Raw genomic sequence first — 18,317 nt, 5'->3', positions numbered from 1 at the left:
GAGGCAGAAAAATGAGTTATTATGTTCCCAGTGGGGTCAAGGAATGATAAAGAAGCCACTCGGAGCTTTCATCAGCCTTCCTGATCCTACTTCTCTCCCAGAACTCTGGTCCCACTTCGACCAGCACTTACCAGAAGACAGAGTGGCCCAGTGCTGGGAGGAGAAGAGGCCTGCCAGAAATGAGTGTGACTTGGAGACTGGACAACCTGCTTTCTGCTTTAGGATAAGCAGGAACCCCTGAAGTGAAAACATGCCCTGCCCCATTTCTCCCTAGACCTTGGGAAACTAAGTGATAAAATAACAGAGAAAGTGAATGAAACTCTCCCTGAAGCACTAGTAAATTTAATACTCATCGAAGATTCTAGGAAGAATCTGATATTTAATGACTTCAAGTGTTACCATTTTTGCTTACAAGCTATGAGATACTCGGAGGCAATAAAACAGATTAAGTAAGTTCTTGTGTGGGAAAAGTCTCAGTTCTCAAGTACTCTTAGTAGTAGTTTTTAATATCTTAATCATACTCAATATTGACTAACACTACAATCGTGTTTCTATACTTGGGCAGTGTTACAATTTACCTCCATTAGTGATTAGGATTTACAATATAAAATGTCAGATCAGTACTATAGAAATAAAAAAGATTTACCTAAGGCAATTTTGTTTTCGTTGCTTTACAGTATGGTGAGCAATAAAGAAAAGATTGCTTGACATACAATTTATATAAATGGCAATTGTTGCTGTATAATTCCAAAGGATTCTTTTTTGGAAAATAAATCTAGTAAATACTTCTTTTTTTCTTTGGTTTCCTTACTGGTTAGGAATAAGGATAATACAAGCACAGCAAATTTGTTAAGTAACAGCTCTGTATAGGATCCTGTTCTGATCATTTCTTATTCACCTCATTTTGGTGGGATGTGGTTCGAGACAGACTCCCACTGTGTATTCCAGGCTTGCCTTAAACTCACTGTGTAACCCAAGCTGGCCTCGAACTCATGGCTATGGCTATTTTCCGGCCTCCATCTCCCAAGTGCTGTGATTAGTCATGTGTGGCCACACCCAACTGACCTCATTGTTGGAGGAAGGACTCACTGCCCTAAATAGTATGAGATGGCTCATCGGACAGATGAGACTGATAGCAGTTTATTACTCATATATATGCATGGCCTAAGGGTCACCTGATGTTGTATTCAGAGTGAACTAGCAAAGGCTATGGGGAAATAAGCCTTGTTATAACCAGAAGCCTTTTCCACCGGGGAGAGGCGTGTCTGGCAAGAGCAGGGGCTAGGCTTTTGGGGCTCTATATGACAGCACAGAAAATTCTAGGCCTTACACAACTGATTCAAACGAAGAGTAAGTGGGAGCCTTGGGTTATGGTATAGATATGGTAAAGCCCAAGAACTGCATCATACACCTTCGGCATCCCCCAAAGGGAACAGAAATGACAAGAAGAAACCCCAGACACAAAGCTATAAATCTTCTTGGGGAGAGTCCAAGTTTCCAAAGAGCATAGTTTTTTTTCCATAAAGCACAAGAAAGGTCTGGAAAAGATGCAGGCCTTCAGCACCAAGGCCATGAGTGTGTGTGCTTGGCTATCAAGGTCCTTGTAAAGCTCAAGGAAGCTAAACCCGACATCCCAAAAGGTGTCAACCTGTAGCTCAACCACATGCCGATGTCACTGCCCCCACCAGGCTCTGCAGGCATGCTTATGGTATGCTGCTAAGGTTCTTAGATTTTATCAACCAAAGGCTAAGGTCAAGATGCAAACCAAAGTCCAGGCCTAAGCTGTAGCTCTAGTTTCAATTCAGTTCCGGCTCAGGCCCGATGGAACCCAGGCCCCCATGATGCCTCATATGTCAGCCTTGTGTCACTACAAAAATACTCAAGATAACCAACCAACTTATAAAGAGAAAATTTTTTATTTTTTTAGGTAGGAGCTCACTATATAGTTCAGCCTAGCTTAAACTTGAGGTAATTCTTTGCCTCCACCTCTTACTTGTTGGAATTACAAGTGCATGCCACCACAGAAAGGCTTTATTTTGGCTTATGGTTTTAGAAGTTTCAGCCCAATGTTGATTGGGTCTCTTGTGTTGGACCTATCATGAGGTGCCAGTTGTGGTAGAACAGAACTGTTCATCTTACAGCCTCGAAGTGAAAGAGAGGGTTAAGGGTGCTGAGGGCCCACTATTCACCTTCAAGGATAGGCTTCCAGTGACCTAACAATCTCCAACAAGCCCCTCTTTTTAAAGTTTTTACCATCTCCCAAAATGCAGCAGTATAAAGCTGGGGAACAAGCCTTTAACACATGGGCCTTTGTGGAACATTCCAGATGAGAACTAAAGTACTCCATAGTAGGGTTTCTGTTTGCCAAAGGGAAGACAGAACCTGTGTGAACCTTAGGGCATCAATGAGTGTTTGTACAAACAGACCTGAGATAGGAAAAGAAGAGGAAGGAAGATAAGGAGGAAGAGGAGGGAGAAGAAAGAGGAGAGAGCATAACTTTCATGGACAAAAGAGCTTGAATTTCCCAGGCTAAGGTGGGGAGGAAGTATTTGGAAGTACACAGGTATCAAACTATGGTGCATGGTTTTAGTGCTAAGTACAGAAGGACTTGTGAGCATGCAGAGGAAATTAGGTACAATAATTGGTATAGGCAGACTTCATAAAAAAACATGGTGTTTGGCTTGAACTCAGAAATGGGGTATTGTAGGGGTAGCCAAATTTGGCAGAGGGAACATTTTAGGAAGCCACAAAAATTTATGTAACCAGCAAATACTTATTAAAGGTCTGCTTGGGGCATGAACTCTTAAGGGATCTAGTAAGGTGGAGGCTCTGAGGGCAGCATGGGTCTTGCTTGCTGGAGGGTCCAGTCTGAGTTAGTGGTGACCCATAGGCAGCGACATCCCAGGAAACATTTGATTGGGCCTACCTAGCATTCACCGAAGGCATCATCTATGAACAAAATATCCACTAGGTAAAACAACCCCAGAGATATACTAGTGGGATTAAAAATATGTTCAATTTATATTTTTTATTGTTGTAAATACTTAGAGTGTACCTCAGTTACACTACTTTTTCAGCATGTGTTTCTTACTGTACCAGAACCTTTAATAAAATAAGGTGGCCTTGGAATTCTTTAACTCCTGGGGGGTCCTACTAGCCAGCTTATCCGTGTAGCCCCATCCTGCCAGTCTGGTTAGCTCTTCAGGGCTCACCTCTGGACTCTTACCTCCTTGGTACATGCTGACCATTCTTGGTCCTGGAGCACTTGGGGCTTGTTCTCTCCTGTGGAGCTTTTGGTGCTTAATTCTACTGATCTACCCAGGATGTGCGAGCAGCCATAAAGAGAAAAATGAGTCTTTAAATTACTGAAGGGAGCACTATGTTCTTTCCAAGACAGGGTGGTAATTTTTGGTTGTCCAACATGAGTGTGTACCCCTGAAGATATTTATCAGAGACTTATTTCACCTCTTGTACTTGGCAACCAAACACAAAGATGTGCGCCAACAAGTCTCAGTTTTGTTCTAATTTTGTATCCCAAATGGCCTCCAAGAGTAAAGGTAAAGGGTATTCTTTGGCTCCAGGAAATGCATTATGACTTAATTTTTGCTTCTTTAATGACTTACGACGTATCAATTATTTTTGATACACCAAATAGTTTAGCTGATAAAATATTAAAAGGAAGAATCCTTATCATATTGTCAGGAATCAACAATAAAATAAAACGAAACATTTTTCAAACACAGAGTCATAGAAAAAATATTTCATGGCTACAATTACTCAAGAGAACAGCAACTAAGTCCAAAAGCTATAATACTAAATGGTTTAAATTCTCATCACAAGAAATGAACTTGTCCTAGAATAAATGGCTGTGCAGATGATCCCAAAGAGTTCCAGCACAACCAAGTTAAGAGTTTGGTTTTCCTGGGGGTAGATGTGCACAAACATCACATTAGCCACCCTGAGAACTATTTGCAGAGTCTGAAGGCAGCTGTAACCACTTTCACGATGACTCCATGAATGGTGATATTCTCAGATCTGGACAACAGGAAATCTTTAAGTAGGTACAAATTCAGTTAGGAGAAAACTGTAGTGACTCAAGCACTGATTATGAGTTCAGTTGACACCTTAGTAGGAGAATGAAATATCCAAAGTCTGTTAATAACTCACTAAAGCATATAATGTCCTGGAACAAGGAATCACTGTACTGTACATTCTTGCAGGAGATACGATGTTCCAGATGTGTTCTTTCAGACTGGAGATTATTTGGGAAACAAGTATGTAAGAGCTGCAAGACTAGACAAATAACCACTTATATCCTGAAGAAATTCTGACCTGATCTTTGAATTGAGGTATTCCAGTGCTTTTAAACCATGATTTATGTTTAAAACTTACCAAGTAATTTTAACATGCCACTTTAGGAGACACAGACCTTAATCTTTTTTTTTTTGTGGTACCAGGGATCAAACTCATCACCTTGTGCTTGCCAGGCAGGTGCTTATGCCGCTGAGCTAAATCCCCAGGCCAAGACACAAACTTTAAACACAGCACAAAAATGTGAGGTTAGCAGATACTAGACATTGAAGTAACGTGGAACTTGTTAAAATCCTAGCTTGGCCTCTAGTTTTGTGCCACTGCTTTGCTTCTGATTGGCTGCCCAAACCTTTGATCAAGGAGATTTTTGTACTTTGATCCACTCAATCCCACATGAGGGTTTCCATTTTCTCTCTCACTTATAAAAATGTACTTTAACACCAGGGGTGGTGGTGCATGTCTGCAATTCCAGCACTTGGGAGGCTGAGGGAGGAGGATTGCCATGAATTTAAGGCCTGTCTTGATTTCATGGTGAGTTTAAGATGGGCCTGAACTGAGCTTTAGGTTGCTTCCAATAAAACAACTCAAACAAACAAAATAAATAAACAAATTTTAAAAATGTACTTTATGGAAACTAAGGCAGCTATACATAAAAGGAACATAGAAGTATAAGACACGTATACTTCATTGTGTTTTATATTATTTATTTTGCATAATTTTGTTTTATATTCACACTTCTTTGTTACCTAACCTAAAAGGAAGGCTCTGTTTGCCAAATCCACATGAGGGGCAGGACAGGATAAAAATAAACGAGGCATTAATATTGGGCGCACAACTTAAAGGGATGCAAAAAAAAATCCAGATATATTTACAGCAAAGTTTTAAAACCTGATATTGGCACACCATGGTTCATGTGTTAGTTGTTTATTCTGTAAATAGTTTTATTGGAACCAGGGCCAGTATCACAATGAGGTATGTGAGACAGAGTCATGTGAAGGTTAGATCCTGTTTTTATTTAAAATTTTGTAGTTTGTTCACGATGGATTTTTTGGCATTAATTTTTTTAAAGTTACTATATAAACCTAAGTTGCTTTGCAACTTTCCTCCCATTCCCATCAATCTTACAATCCTTGATTCACAGAATCAATGGAAGTCTGATGTACAAGCCTGACTTTCGCCCTATCCTGACCCCGCCCTAGCCCGCTTGTTTTCTTCCTTTGTAGGGGTGTGATCCGTCCCACCCCGGTACCCCCTTGTCACGTCTTACAGCTCCTAGCTGGCTTAATCTCACACAAATGGCCACTGTTTTATAACAATACTTATTTTTCCAAAAATCTTTTTCTCTTCTAATTTGCAGGTTAAATTTTCATTAAGATTTAAAAAATATGCTTCATTTGGAAGTCAAGAGAAGCCCAGTAAAGAATTTGTGTTAACCATGAGACCTTGTTTAAATCCCTTAGCCTTGATGGAGCACACTTTCTCCATTTGTAAAGTAGTGGGTTTTCCTGGACTAATCTTTATCTTTTCTTTCAACCGTATATTTATTGAGCAGAGGTTATCTTAACTGTTAAAGTTCAGGCAACTTGTTTTCAATTGTTTAGTTCTTGTTCATTGCACATACACACGTGCACATGCACATACATGCGTGCAACTCATTTTTAAAATTAGAATCTTAATCTGATAAAGTGAAATAATTTTAAATCTAACTGTTCTAATTTACTGAATGGTCTGTAAATGGGTATTTTATTATGTTTAATGCAAAATATGTGAAGAAGCCCATACCAGAAAGAAGTGCAGGTTACTGATACAACATTATCCTTTGTGTGTGTATTTAAATACATAAAGAAGTATACATACTATAAACATAGGTTAAAGACATTTATTGAACAAATAGAAATTCAACACAAATACTAAAATAAATGGACCTGTAACTGTCATTCAGTAATATTAAGTATCACCAATGTTCAGTTTGGTTTTTAATATTTAATTTTAATATGGAAAATAGCTTGGATTCTGACAGCACGCCTGAGTGAGAATATACAAATTACACACAGTCCCCATGGAAATGACCTTGTGACCCTTGCATGTTATTTAGGTCAGCGCGACTAGCAGTGACTACCTCCTGCACCCTGCAAATGCTAGGAAAAAACTGCAGCAAGGACAGAGGCTGGGGCTGGGGACCTAGGAGCCCTGAGCTAGGGACAGAGCCAGGCAGGCCTTCCTTGCTTGTGTAGCTCTAAGGCTCTCAGAACTCACAGTGGTGAAAAGCTGTGTTAATACGGTCAGCAGGCCTCATGCAGGAGGGTGAATGCATGCTGCTACCTCCTGCCCACCTCACTTCATGAGTGAATATTTCATATTTACAGCAGTGTGCTCCCTCCACTTTTTTTGTACTGGGAATCCAACCTGGGACTTCGTGCTTATCAGGCAGGCCCTGTACTGCTGAGCTATATGCCCAGCCCTCAAACAAAATATTTGCAGATGAAGAGTTAAGTGTATCATGTCTCCTTGCTCTCCCCTTCCACAGCTCCAGAGCTCCCAGAAACATGATGCTGACTGAGTTTTCAGCCCTCAAATCTGATCATGTCACTTATTTACTCTGCCACAGGGCTGACAGAATTGAGTACAAAGCTCTTAGCTTGACACAGGAACTCTGTTGTGAGCTGGTTTCAACCTTCAGCACTGATCTCAAAGCTATTGGCACATATTTCAGCTCAACGGTCTTCTATGTGCTGCTTCTTTTTTTTTTAATTGAAGTATAATATGCATGAAATGCACTAGTCATAAGTGTACAAGTTTATGATATTTACTTGTGTATGTAGCTACTATACCCAATTTGATACATAAAACATTTTCTTTACTCCACAAGTTCCCTGTGTGGCTTCGTGGGTCTGTACACATTCTGTCCACCACGACACCAGGACTGGTCTGTTCTTATACTTTATATGAATAAAATGGTACAATACAGATTAGTTTGTACCTATTTTTTTCAACATCAGTGTTCGTGAGTTTTATCCAGATGGTGCATATAGGTAATTCATTGTTTTTCTTGCTGAATAGTATGCTACTGTGTGAGTGTATCATCAGATATTCACTCTTTTGCTTCTGTATATGTTTCATGTGACAGCACTGTAGAGGTTCGAATCAAAAGTTGGGACCACCTTGGTGGGGCTTTAAGGGGACTCACTCCTGGTACAGAGTTTGACGTTCAGCCCTAAAACCTCAGGAGCTTGGATTGTAAGATGGAGAAAAGGTACTTGGAGCTTCTGTGCCCTCAGGACTCAGATAGAAAAATCAGCACTCATTTACTTATTTATAGTGAGACATAAAACCATCACATTTAGGTGAATACAGTTCATATATTTTTAAATGGCTGTGTAATATTTATGGAGCCTTTCTTCCAAGGAACTACGAATACATTTAAATAATGAGTTTCCATAACACCCTGGAAAATAGACTGTTGGAATTTACAAATGAAAAATAAGGGCCAAAAGAAAGAACAAATGGTACTCAAGGCAAACTTGTAAGGGAAAAAAACATTAGCCTTCCTGTCCCTGCTTTGTTTCCGTACAGGAAGTAGGGCAGCCCGCTGATTAAGGCTGCAGATCTTAGCTCTGGGTTCAAAAATGTGGTCTGCCACTACCTCTGTGACCTTGGACAAATTGTAATGCTTGTCCTGCCTCTCCTGAGCCGTCTAAGGATGGGATGGTAATAGTACTAAACGAGCAAGTGACTTGAACAGTGCTGGCAAGTAGGAAGCAATAAGGGAACGCTAGCTGTTATTGTCTCTGGCTCCATAAATTGTCACTTTCCTCATTCTCAGAAAATTAGGTCATATTAAGCATTACTAACTACAAAGGCTTTGACTTCAAGAGATGAGGATGAAAACATCACTTAGATTCCCTAGGAACAAGGTAAGTCCAAGCAGTCAGCACTGGTGCTTCTCAGCTTACTCTTTAGAGGCAACTATATGAAGATTAAATAAGATTAAATATTAGTCAAATCACCCCCGTGATACTGGTGTTTTAAATAAATGTATTGTGTTAGAGATGCTGGTTTATCTGTGTTTATCTTTTTAAAATTCATTCTAGAAAGCAGAGAATGAGGAGCATTTTTAGAGCTGAGCCCTCTTCTGCGACGTTGCTAAGAGAAGTTAGGAATCCAGGGCTACTAATTAGGATTTATTCCACTTATTTTGCATAAATTAGGTCCTAAGGAGGTAAGACACTGCAGTAAAGCAATTAGAAAATGAAAATATTTTCTCTGACTAAACACAAAAGACAGGGAGCCCTTAGACTCTCAACTTATGTTTTTCTTTGTCTGCAGCTGGATGAAAAGGAAGCAGCTCTGAGAATAGGGAGAAGGAAAAATCCAAACAGAAGCTTCCGTGTAACTGGCTCACGCGATCCAGGCAGGACAGAGAACACCTGCAAGTAAGAGAAAACGAAGTCTTTGTGGACGTTGAAAAATAAGCCACTCAAGGCCATTTTAGCACAAGACCAATCACAAATAAAGCACAAGTGTGCAGAAAGGGTTTTGATTCCAAAACCAGAGTCATGTGAACATGAAAAGTTAAGCATGAGTGTCGGAAGAACTGAATACTACCTTAATCACTGTATCTTTCAAAGATTCTTTTGAAAAAATAATTTGTGTCGGTGAATGTGTTCAAATTCCACTCTTTTTAAAGAATTGTTTTTAGATGGATAGACGTAGAGAGGGAAATGAAAGAGACGTGCAGGAAGCTGAATATTTCAATATTGGATTTTCAAACACATGAGAGGTGCAATGGGACTTCCTGAAAAAAGCAAATCCTAAGCTCCTTGTTCCTGCTGAGAAGCAATTTTAAACACAAAGAGGGGACTGAGCCTGGAGTAGCCTGGCATGGAGATGATGGTGTCAGGACTCCTAACTAAAATCTGACTCCAAACACACTTTTGATTGTCTATTGAAGTTTAAACATGTTTTTAAATTCTAACTCTTGCAAAACATAATGTCCTGTATTTTACTTAAAATCTCAATTTCTGGCTCCCGTCACAAGCCCTGACATCCTGGTAACGCTGTTTCTGCCTGCCATGTGTTGTCAGGGCCTGAGTACTGGTGCCAGCTCTGTAGCTGAGTCTCCCCCATCTGCCTTACCACAAATACTTGGAGGATTTTGGGTTCATGCTTGCTTAGGGGGATGGTGGTATCTTGGGATGGGGAATGGTAGGATTTTAGAAATGATTTTTTCAAGTTAAAATGTATTTTGTGTGTGTTTGAAGGCACAGAAGCAAGGAAGATGTGAATATCGTGGAATCTCTTGACCGATCTAATGGACAGGTCTTTGTCCCCCCTCTAAGGTAGCACCAGTCACTTCTCACACAGCCTGTGGGGAATAAATATTTGGTAGCTACCTCCAGCCTGAACTTCTCCAGGGCAGCAGGCCTCGTCTCATTATCACTGTGCCCCCAGTTCTCACAGCGTATGGCACAAAACTTACTAAATATTTACCGAGTGAATATAAGGCCAAATGCTTGGAATGTTCTCCACCTCCCAAGTGAACATGACATAGTATTCGCTGTTTCAAAGAAAGTAACTGTTCTGAGAACATCATCTTTCTCTACTGTCTACCCAATTTTCCATTTATTCTGTCCAACCCTTTTGGCTCTGGAGAAGTTCAGTTCCAATCACCAGCAAGCTGGACAACAGGAAAATCACTGGGCCACTTCTGGAGTCCCCTCCAGCACTTAAAATGAGCCTCACAGGAAATGAGCCAAGAATGTGCTCAACCAGGAAGAACACTTGCATATCTGAGCAATATGAAGTGTTTAAATCGGGACACACTCGGCTTCCACAAACTCAATGAATAATTCTTGTGTGAACCAGCTGCTCTCACTTTGATAAAAGGAAACTGTTTTTTCAGTGTTAGAACACATTTACTTCTCCAGGATAATGATGAGGAGAGCAAATATTGGCTGTTCATAACCTTCCTGATGAACTGTGGATTCCAAATTCAGTGGCCTCCAGGCCCAGGCAGGACCTGAGCAAAGCCTGGTGGGGAACCACCAGGACAGCTACTCCCCATTGCCAGGAACCAAAGCTAATGCACAAAACTGGGCCCAATGTTGCCAGGTCTTTCAATTTTCAAGTGAAGCCAGTAATTTCTATGGATGTTTCTCAGTTAAAGTAAACAAAACAGGCTAAACTGAACATGCAGATCAAGTCACAAGCCTCAAGATTTTGAAATCTGTTCAGGCAGGCAGGAAACAGCATTCCCCACGTGAAAGCACGTTAGTGCTCTGTGACCAGTAATATAAGGTTCCCCACTCCTCCCCCCCACACACTACAAAAGGCCCTGGAGCTCTCTAAAATGAAACCTTTGTTTTATTTTTATTTTTTTTCTTGGCTTCATTTTCAATTAGGCACACTGGAATCTACAAAAACAAGAACCAGATAAATGTAGCTCAAGTTAACTCAAAATGAGTTAGTAGTATTAACGGTATAACTTTCCTGCAGGCAGCTAAATCTGTTGTGTACATTATCACACACATATGTGTAGGTATATGTGCACAAGAGCATGTATGTGTGTGTATTTTCACCACAGGTTGATGGTGCAAATTGATGTTTAAAATGCTCTTTTATTTTAATTTGCTTTAATAGTTTCTTTGTCTTTTTTTTTTCCTTCCATCACAACCATAGAGTAGAAATGCATCCTTTGCCCAGAGCTGTTTTGTTTTGAATGTGGGGAAATGAGAAAACTTTTCAGGCTTTGATCCCTGGAGCAGATTACTTTCTGTTTCACAGTGAGGTCACAGACAGGACATGGGAACAGAGCGATGCTGAGAACTTCTGTGGGTCAAGACTAAGGCAATGGTTTAAGTCTTTCAGGCTTAATTTCTTTTATTTTATATTTGTTACTTATAAAATAACATTTATCATGTGCATTCTGCCTGCATGTCTTACCCTGTGGGGGAAAGTTGTGACTAAAAGTCAAACTAATTATGATTTTAAAGTTTCATTTGTAAAGCAGAGACTATTAATAGCTATTTTGTGGGACTTTTGTGAAAACTGATGTTTAATGTGTATAAAACACTAGTAAGAGTACCCAGTGTGTATAAAAACTAAAAACGGGGGTAGTAGATAATATTTTCATTATGACTTTATACTTGGATTTATGTTTTATAACCTTGATACTCCACATGTAGCGTGAGATTAATGATGCTTTAGACACACAGCATCTTAGATCTTAGACCCTTTCCCAGATGTGCTGAACCATCAAAATTTGTTTTTTAGCAAAATCCTGGATGATTTGTGTGTTTAGCTACCCTGGAGATGCACTGATTTATAAAGCATACTTTGTACTTAAAACGATTCATATTTTATGCACATGCCTGTAATCCAAGCACTCTGGGAGGCTGAGGAAGGATGATCACAAATTTGAGCCTGGGGTGGACAAAGTAGCCACTTTAACTTTTCTCAAAATAGAAGTTAAAGGATCTGGGGATGTAATTCAGTACAAAGGCCCTCAGTTCAATTCTCAGTTCTACATATACACACACATACACACACATGCACATACGCGCACACACACATCGTATTTTAAAAGTTCTGAGTGTTCCCAAATTTAAGTTATTTTGCATTGTCTATATATTATTTCCTACATCTGTGATCCATCTATACCATTATTTATTTCATGTGTATTTATTTTAAGTAGTCTTACTTTATTTTTATTTATTAACGAATCAATCAATTAAAAAGTTTTGAGAAAAGGTCTTGCTGTATAGTTGAGGCTGTCTTTGAAAGTACTGTGTAGCCCAGGTTGCCCTTAAACTTGTGTCAATCCCCCTGCCTCAGTCTACCCAGTGCCGGGATTACAAATGTGTAACACTACGCCTGGCTGAATAGTCTCAATTAAAAAACAAAGACTTTAGCCTGCCCCTAAAAACAATACTGTGAGTTTTTCATCCTAGCTATATTCATTTCTAATTTACTTTGAAACAAATAGGAAGCTTAAGTTAAAACTATAGTCTGTGTACCATTGAAAGCATTCTGAGTATTACTGTGTAACACACACCGTCTCTGAAGTCACTCTCCCAGAGTACTCATGACAAGAAGTCTATACTAATAATTCTAAAAAGTGAAGACTCTTTTCCTAAGCGGAATAATCACGACCTGGTTTTTTCTATTGTGTCAGTTCTATCCATTGTTGTCTGATGTAACAGCAAAGATTGTACCAGTCTGATAGACCAGGGGTGTTACTTTTTAGCAAGTACCCAGACCAAATTCTGTCCTCCCTTTTCTCTCCTTCCTTCCCTGTTCAGTGGACAGCTACTGTCTTCCAAGCCTGTGCTTAGCATGAAAGATGGCATCAAGGAAGCATGGCACTTCCCCAGGTCTTGGTCTGGTTGTTTTGCCAGCTTTGTTACGATAAGTGTGGCAGAATGTGACGAGAATGGTGGTAGAGAAATACTCGGGACATCATGGAAACACAGAGAAAGCATCCAAACCACTTATGGGATCCAAGCAGTTTCCTGACAAGAAAGAAAGTCTTCGCTCAACCTAAGGGTTGGCGCAGAAAGAGCTGGGAGAATGCTAAAAAGGGGACGAGAACCCCAAGAGGATATAGCACGCACCAAGCTTAAAACCAGGGTAGGATTAGGCAGATCTCCCAGGGTCTCATTTCATTTGTGAAGTTAGAACGGGAGGATGTTTTCCTTATTAGGTCATTTAGAACAAAACATAAAGTATGTGTTTATATGTGAGAATCATGTTCCTGCGTGCTAAGAGATACACACAATGGATACAAAAGCAATACACAAAACTGAATCACGATACTATATGCCAGTAGTGAGCCTACTGAGAAAGAAATCAGGACAATTCCGTTCACAATAGTTTCATAAAAATTAAATACCTGGGGATCAACCTAACCAAAGAGATGGAAGACCTTTTACCTTTTTTTTTTGGAGACAGAATCTTGCTCTGTAATTCAGGCTGTTGTTCACTATCTAGCCCAGGCTGACCTGAAGCTTATAGTAATTCTCTTGACTCAGCCTTCCAAATGTTGAGATTACAGATGTGTACCACTAGGTTCAGCATGATATGCCTTCATAATGAAAATCATAGAATTCCAAAGAAAAAACTAAAGTGGACATCAGAAAATGGAATGATATCCTTTTTGGGGAGGATGGGTAGAAATAATGTTAAAATGATCATATCACGAGAAACTATTCAAAGAGTCAATGCAATCTCTATTGAAATACCAATAACATTCTTTACAGAACTGGCAAAAAAAAATCCTAAAATTTATATAGAAACATTAAAGACCCCCAAATAGGCAAAACAATCCTGAGCAAAACAGGACACATCACAATTTCAAGTTTTACAAAAATCTATAGTACAAAAACAACATAGTATGGGGAAAAATGCTCTAAACATGTAGATCAATGGGATAGAACAGAAGACAGAAATGAGTCCAGACATCTACAGCCATCTGATATTGGACAAAGGGACCAAAAAGCATATGTTGGAGAAAATGATAGTCTGTTCAGCAAATGATAAACAGAAAATGATATTCACTTTCAAAAGACCAAAACAAGATCCCTATCTCTCACTCTGTACTAAAATCAAATAAAAATGAATCAAAGGCTTGGATGTAAAAACAAAACTTTTAGAAGATAACATAGAGAAAATATGTGAAGCCATAAGCATAGACAAAGATTCCTTAACTAGAACTCCAGTAGTACAAATCAAGAATCTACAAATGTGATTGCATCAAATTAGAAAGCTTCTGCACAGCACAGGAAACAATCAACAGAGTGAAAAGACAGTCTACAGAATTCAGAAAATTTTCGCCAGCTACTGTTTTGATAGAGGACTAATAACTAGAACTCAAAAATGAACCCATCAAAACTAATGATCCCATCAAAAAGAATGGTCATGTGATCTGTAAAAAAAAACTACTTCTCAAAAGAAGTGTAAATAACCAATAAATACATGCAAAAATGTTGATTTTTTTTAGCCATTAGAGAAATGCAAATAAAACTTTGAGATTTCCTTTCACCCCAGTCAGAATAACTATCTTCAAAGTCACAAAATACAACATATGTTGGTGAGGGTGGAAAGGGAGTGCAGGGAGGTTTTGTTATTGTTGGTGAGAATGTAACTAGTACAATCACTATGGAAAGCAGTATGGAGAGTCTTAAAACACTAAAAACAGAAATGCCATTAGACTCAGCTATACCTCTCCTGGGTATATTCCTGAAAAAATTAAAGACATTACACTATAGTGTTACAAGCATAACCATGTTTATAGCAACACAATTCACAATAGCTAAACTCTGGAAATAGCCTAGATTTCCATCGACAGATGAATGAATAAAGAAAATGCTGTATATAAACCCAGCGTAATACTATTTAGCCATAAAGAATAAATCTTGTCATTTACTGAAAAATTGACGGAATTTGAGACTACATGCTTCAAATAAGCCACATACAAAGAGTTAAATATCATATGGTTTCTTGTATATGTGAAAATTTTAATACAAATAAATAAGAAATGAGAAGAAATTATAAGCCAGTCTCTTGAAAATGGGGAAGGGGATTGTGGGAAGAGGCAAGAGGGTAAAGGAATTAAAACTATCAAGATGTGTTATATGGATGTCCAGTTCCCCTAAACAACCATACTATTCTGTATTGAAAACATTCAAACAAGAAAAAAAAAAAAAAGAATACTAAAAAGAAAATTTGACACATACGTGTGCACACAAAGTGAGAATCAGTGAGAAGCAGGAACTGCAGTTTCATTGCTGGTTATATACCCAAGAGAAATGAGAACATATGTCCATGCAAAGATTTGTGCACAAATGTTCACAGCATCACTATTCATAAAACAGTGGAAACAACCAAAAAATGAGGAAACAACCCAAATGTCCATCAACTGATGAATGGGTAAGTAAAATGTGGTATATCTATGCAATGCAGTTTTTTTTTTTTTTTTTTTTTTTTTTTGCCTTTTTGAGACAGGGTCTCACTATGCAGTCCAGGCTGGCCTTGAGCTCACTTTGTAGCCCAGGCTGGTCTCAAACTTGCAATGATCCTCCGGCCTCAGCCTCTCGAGTGCTGGGATTACAGGCGTGAGCCATCATGCCCAGCTACGCAATGCAATATTATTTAGCAATAAAAAGAAATGAAGATTGGTACACATCACCAAATGAATGAACTTGAAATGTTATGCTAAGTGAAAGAATCCAGAAACAAAAGGCCATATATTGCATGATTCCATTTATAAGAAATATCTAGAATAGGCAACCCATACTCTATTTATTCTTACAGATCTAACAGTCTATAGATGTAAGACAGAGTACTGGTTGCCTAGGATGGAGGTGGGGTGAAAACCACCTTTTGGGGTTGATAAAATGTTCTAAAATTAGGCTAGGGTGGCAGAGTACTTGCCCAGAATCCACAAGGCCCTGGATTCCATCCCTGGTACCACATGAAAAAAGAAGGAAAGAAGGAAGAGAGGCGGGGAGGGAGGAAGGAAGTTGACTGTGTCAGTTTCTTGAAAACAGGGAAGGGAAAAAATGGTTGTACAATTCCATGGATATATGAAAACCAACTAAATGGTACTCAGTAAATGTTTGAATTATACAGTATGCGAATTGTACCTCAATAAAGCTATTACCTTTTTAAAAAGTGACAGACAATACTGTTATATCAGAACCTAGGCACAGCTCTGACTGTTGTATGTGTATTGACTTGTTTAATTCACAGTGAAATAGGTACCAGGGCGAGAAGTAAAGCCTTCATCATAATCTGATGATACACTCTATCAGCACTCAGAGCAAACCGCCGAGGTCACACAGTCACTCAGTGGCAGGGATTTGATGTGAGCCCAGAGTGGGTGGCTGGAGCATATGCACACCTAACTTCCACCCTGTACTGTCATAGCTTGGAAACCATTAAAAGCTTCAATTTTAGATTCAGATAAATCTGGGTTCTGATCTCAGCCCTGCTGCTTACCAGTTAAGTGATCCTGGGCAAGCTACTAAACTCAGTTTTCTCATATTCAGTGGAGATAATAATAGTGCATAGCTCATAGAACTGGTGTTCAGCACAGGGGCTATGTATAGTAAGCCATTATTAACTATGAGGTCCTTCTCTTATGTAGTATTATCCCTGGTTTCCAAATTGAAAAGCGCTATACAAACCGAAGCAGCAGGCAGCCTAACACCACAGCAACTTGAAGTCTGCTTATTATTTCTGCAAGGGCAGAATTTTCTTTTCCACGAAGAAATGGCCTAGTAAGCTATTGGGCTGGCGTGCTAGGGCTTACGTAACATATAACTTGAAATTAAAATTCTAAATGAGGAGATAAATATTTGCTGCATGCACCAAGCATTTGAAGTGTTGAAGATTTGCTTTTAATTGCATGAGGATAAACAAAGTGTGGGATGGAAAAAGAAATGTGTCACTTCCCCAGAGTTGGCCTGCAAGGGCAGCGTGACCTTACACATGAAGAAAAATGTCAGTAATTTCCAAAGTAATCTAATTTTAAGTTTCTGGATTCTTTTATTTCATTGTGTAGAGACATATTTATTCTTGGAAGAAAAAAAAAAAACCCCAGTGACACCAGTGATAAATGAAGTCACACAAGTCTTGCTGGCAAACACACACAGTGCTGCAGAGCTCTTTGGCAAGCCGAGGAAGCAAGTCAGAGTCCACTGCGGTTCTCCGAGTGCCCACGATGTCTCTTTCAGCACAGTTTGTGACCAGAAGGCTTTTTTTTTTCCTTTTTTATTTTGAGGTTAGCACAGTTTGCTCTCGTCCGATACAGTCTATTCTTTCATCTGTTACTTTCCAACCCGCTCTGCAGTAGGAAATGCTCCTAAGCCGTTGCTCGAGTTACCTTTGCTTCCTCCTCTTCTCTCCCAGTCAGTAAGGGTGTATCTGCTGGCCACCCCTCCAATACACCTTCTATCTCTTTTCTCTAACTCAGTTATCACTACTAATCCAAGCTTCCTATGCCTCCTGCCTGAAACAACTGTAGTAATATTTTAAAATGTTCTCTCACTCCCACCAAGCTTCTCTATGGCCAGGTCTCCACAGAGCAGCCGAGTGAATCTTTATGTAAGAGCTAAGCCTCATCAGTCTCCTGTCCAAAAGCTACCTTTGGACAAAGTCCAAATATACAAGTAGAATGTATACATATATTAAAAAACCTAACATTTGTCAGCGAGGAAAAAATAAAGCTACAATGAGATACTAGTGTATAAGCACAGAATGGTTAAAATTTAAAAAACTTAAATACCAGCAAACCAAATGTTGATGAGGAATGCGAGAAACTAGAAACTTTCATGTACTGCTGGTGGAAGGGAAATGAGTCTGGAAAACTGACAATATCTAATCAAGCTCAATATACACTTAGTCTGTGACCCAGCAGTTATACTCCCAGGTATATACCCAGGATAAATGAGCACCTACGTCTACCAAACGAAGTTCAAGGATATTAACACTGGGTGCTAGAAGTGTAGTTCAGTGGTAGCGTACTTGCTTCAGATGCGTGAGGCCCTGGGTTCAATCCTCAGCACCGTCACCATACCCACACCCACACTCACAGCCACACCCAACACAAAGGCTACACACACTGTTTATCTATAAATAGTCATACGACAAAATGTGAGCAATAAAAAGAAATGAACTACCGGCACATGAAACAATATGAGTGAATCTTGCAAGTTAGAAATTCTGTATTGGGGGGCTGGGGATTTAGTTCAGCAGCATAAGCACCTGCCTTGTAAGCAGGCAGACGTGAGTTCAATCCCTGGTACCGATAAAAAGGAAAAAGACAAAAAAAAAAAAAAGAAAAAAGAAATTCTGTATTGTATGGCTGTATAAAATGTTCAAAAACGAGCAACACTGAACTACTGGCTGGACAGTGGTGATTGGACTTTATCTTTTCCAAGGAGTGGGATGAATGTGGGTAGGTTGAGAAGGGATGTGGGGGAACATTTAAGTTTTGGGAATATTGT

At 39.4% G+C, this 18,317-nt stretch overlaps 1 long non-coding RNA gene across 2 annotated transcripts in view; it reads left to right on the top strand.

The window, feature by feature from the left end:
* The window catches only part of LOC134476129 (uncharacterized), a 37,943-nt gene extending 29,095 nt beyond the window's left edge, over positions 1 to 8,848 (top strand). Inside the window, exons 1-2 of one of the 2 annotated variants that reach the window (XR_010047641.1) lie at positions 7,925 to 8,225; positions 8,638 to 8,848. This is a non-coding gene — a long non-coding RNA (uncharacterized LOC134476129). Of the gene's footprint in view, positions 1 to 7,924; positions 8,226 to 8,637 lie in introns of those variants that run through there. The other variant, XR_010047642.1, reaches the window with a different exon arrangement.
* Positions 8,849 to 18,317: the final 9,469 nt, after the last annotated feature.

The sequence above is a fragment of the Cavia porcellus genome, unplaced genomic scaffold, assembly GCF_034190915.1.
Source record: "Cavia porcellus strain 051 isolate PalLab524CR breed Dunkin Hartley unplaced genomic scaffold, mCavPor4.1 scaffold_5, whole genome shotgun sequence".
In the NCBI taxonomy this organism is placed as follows: Eukaryota; Metazoa; Chordata; class Mammalia; order Rodentia; family Caviidae; genus Cavia; species Cavia porcellus.
This window is presented reverse-complemented; position numbering and strand designations above follow the sequence as displayed.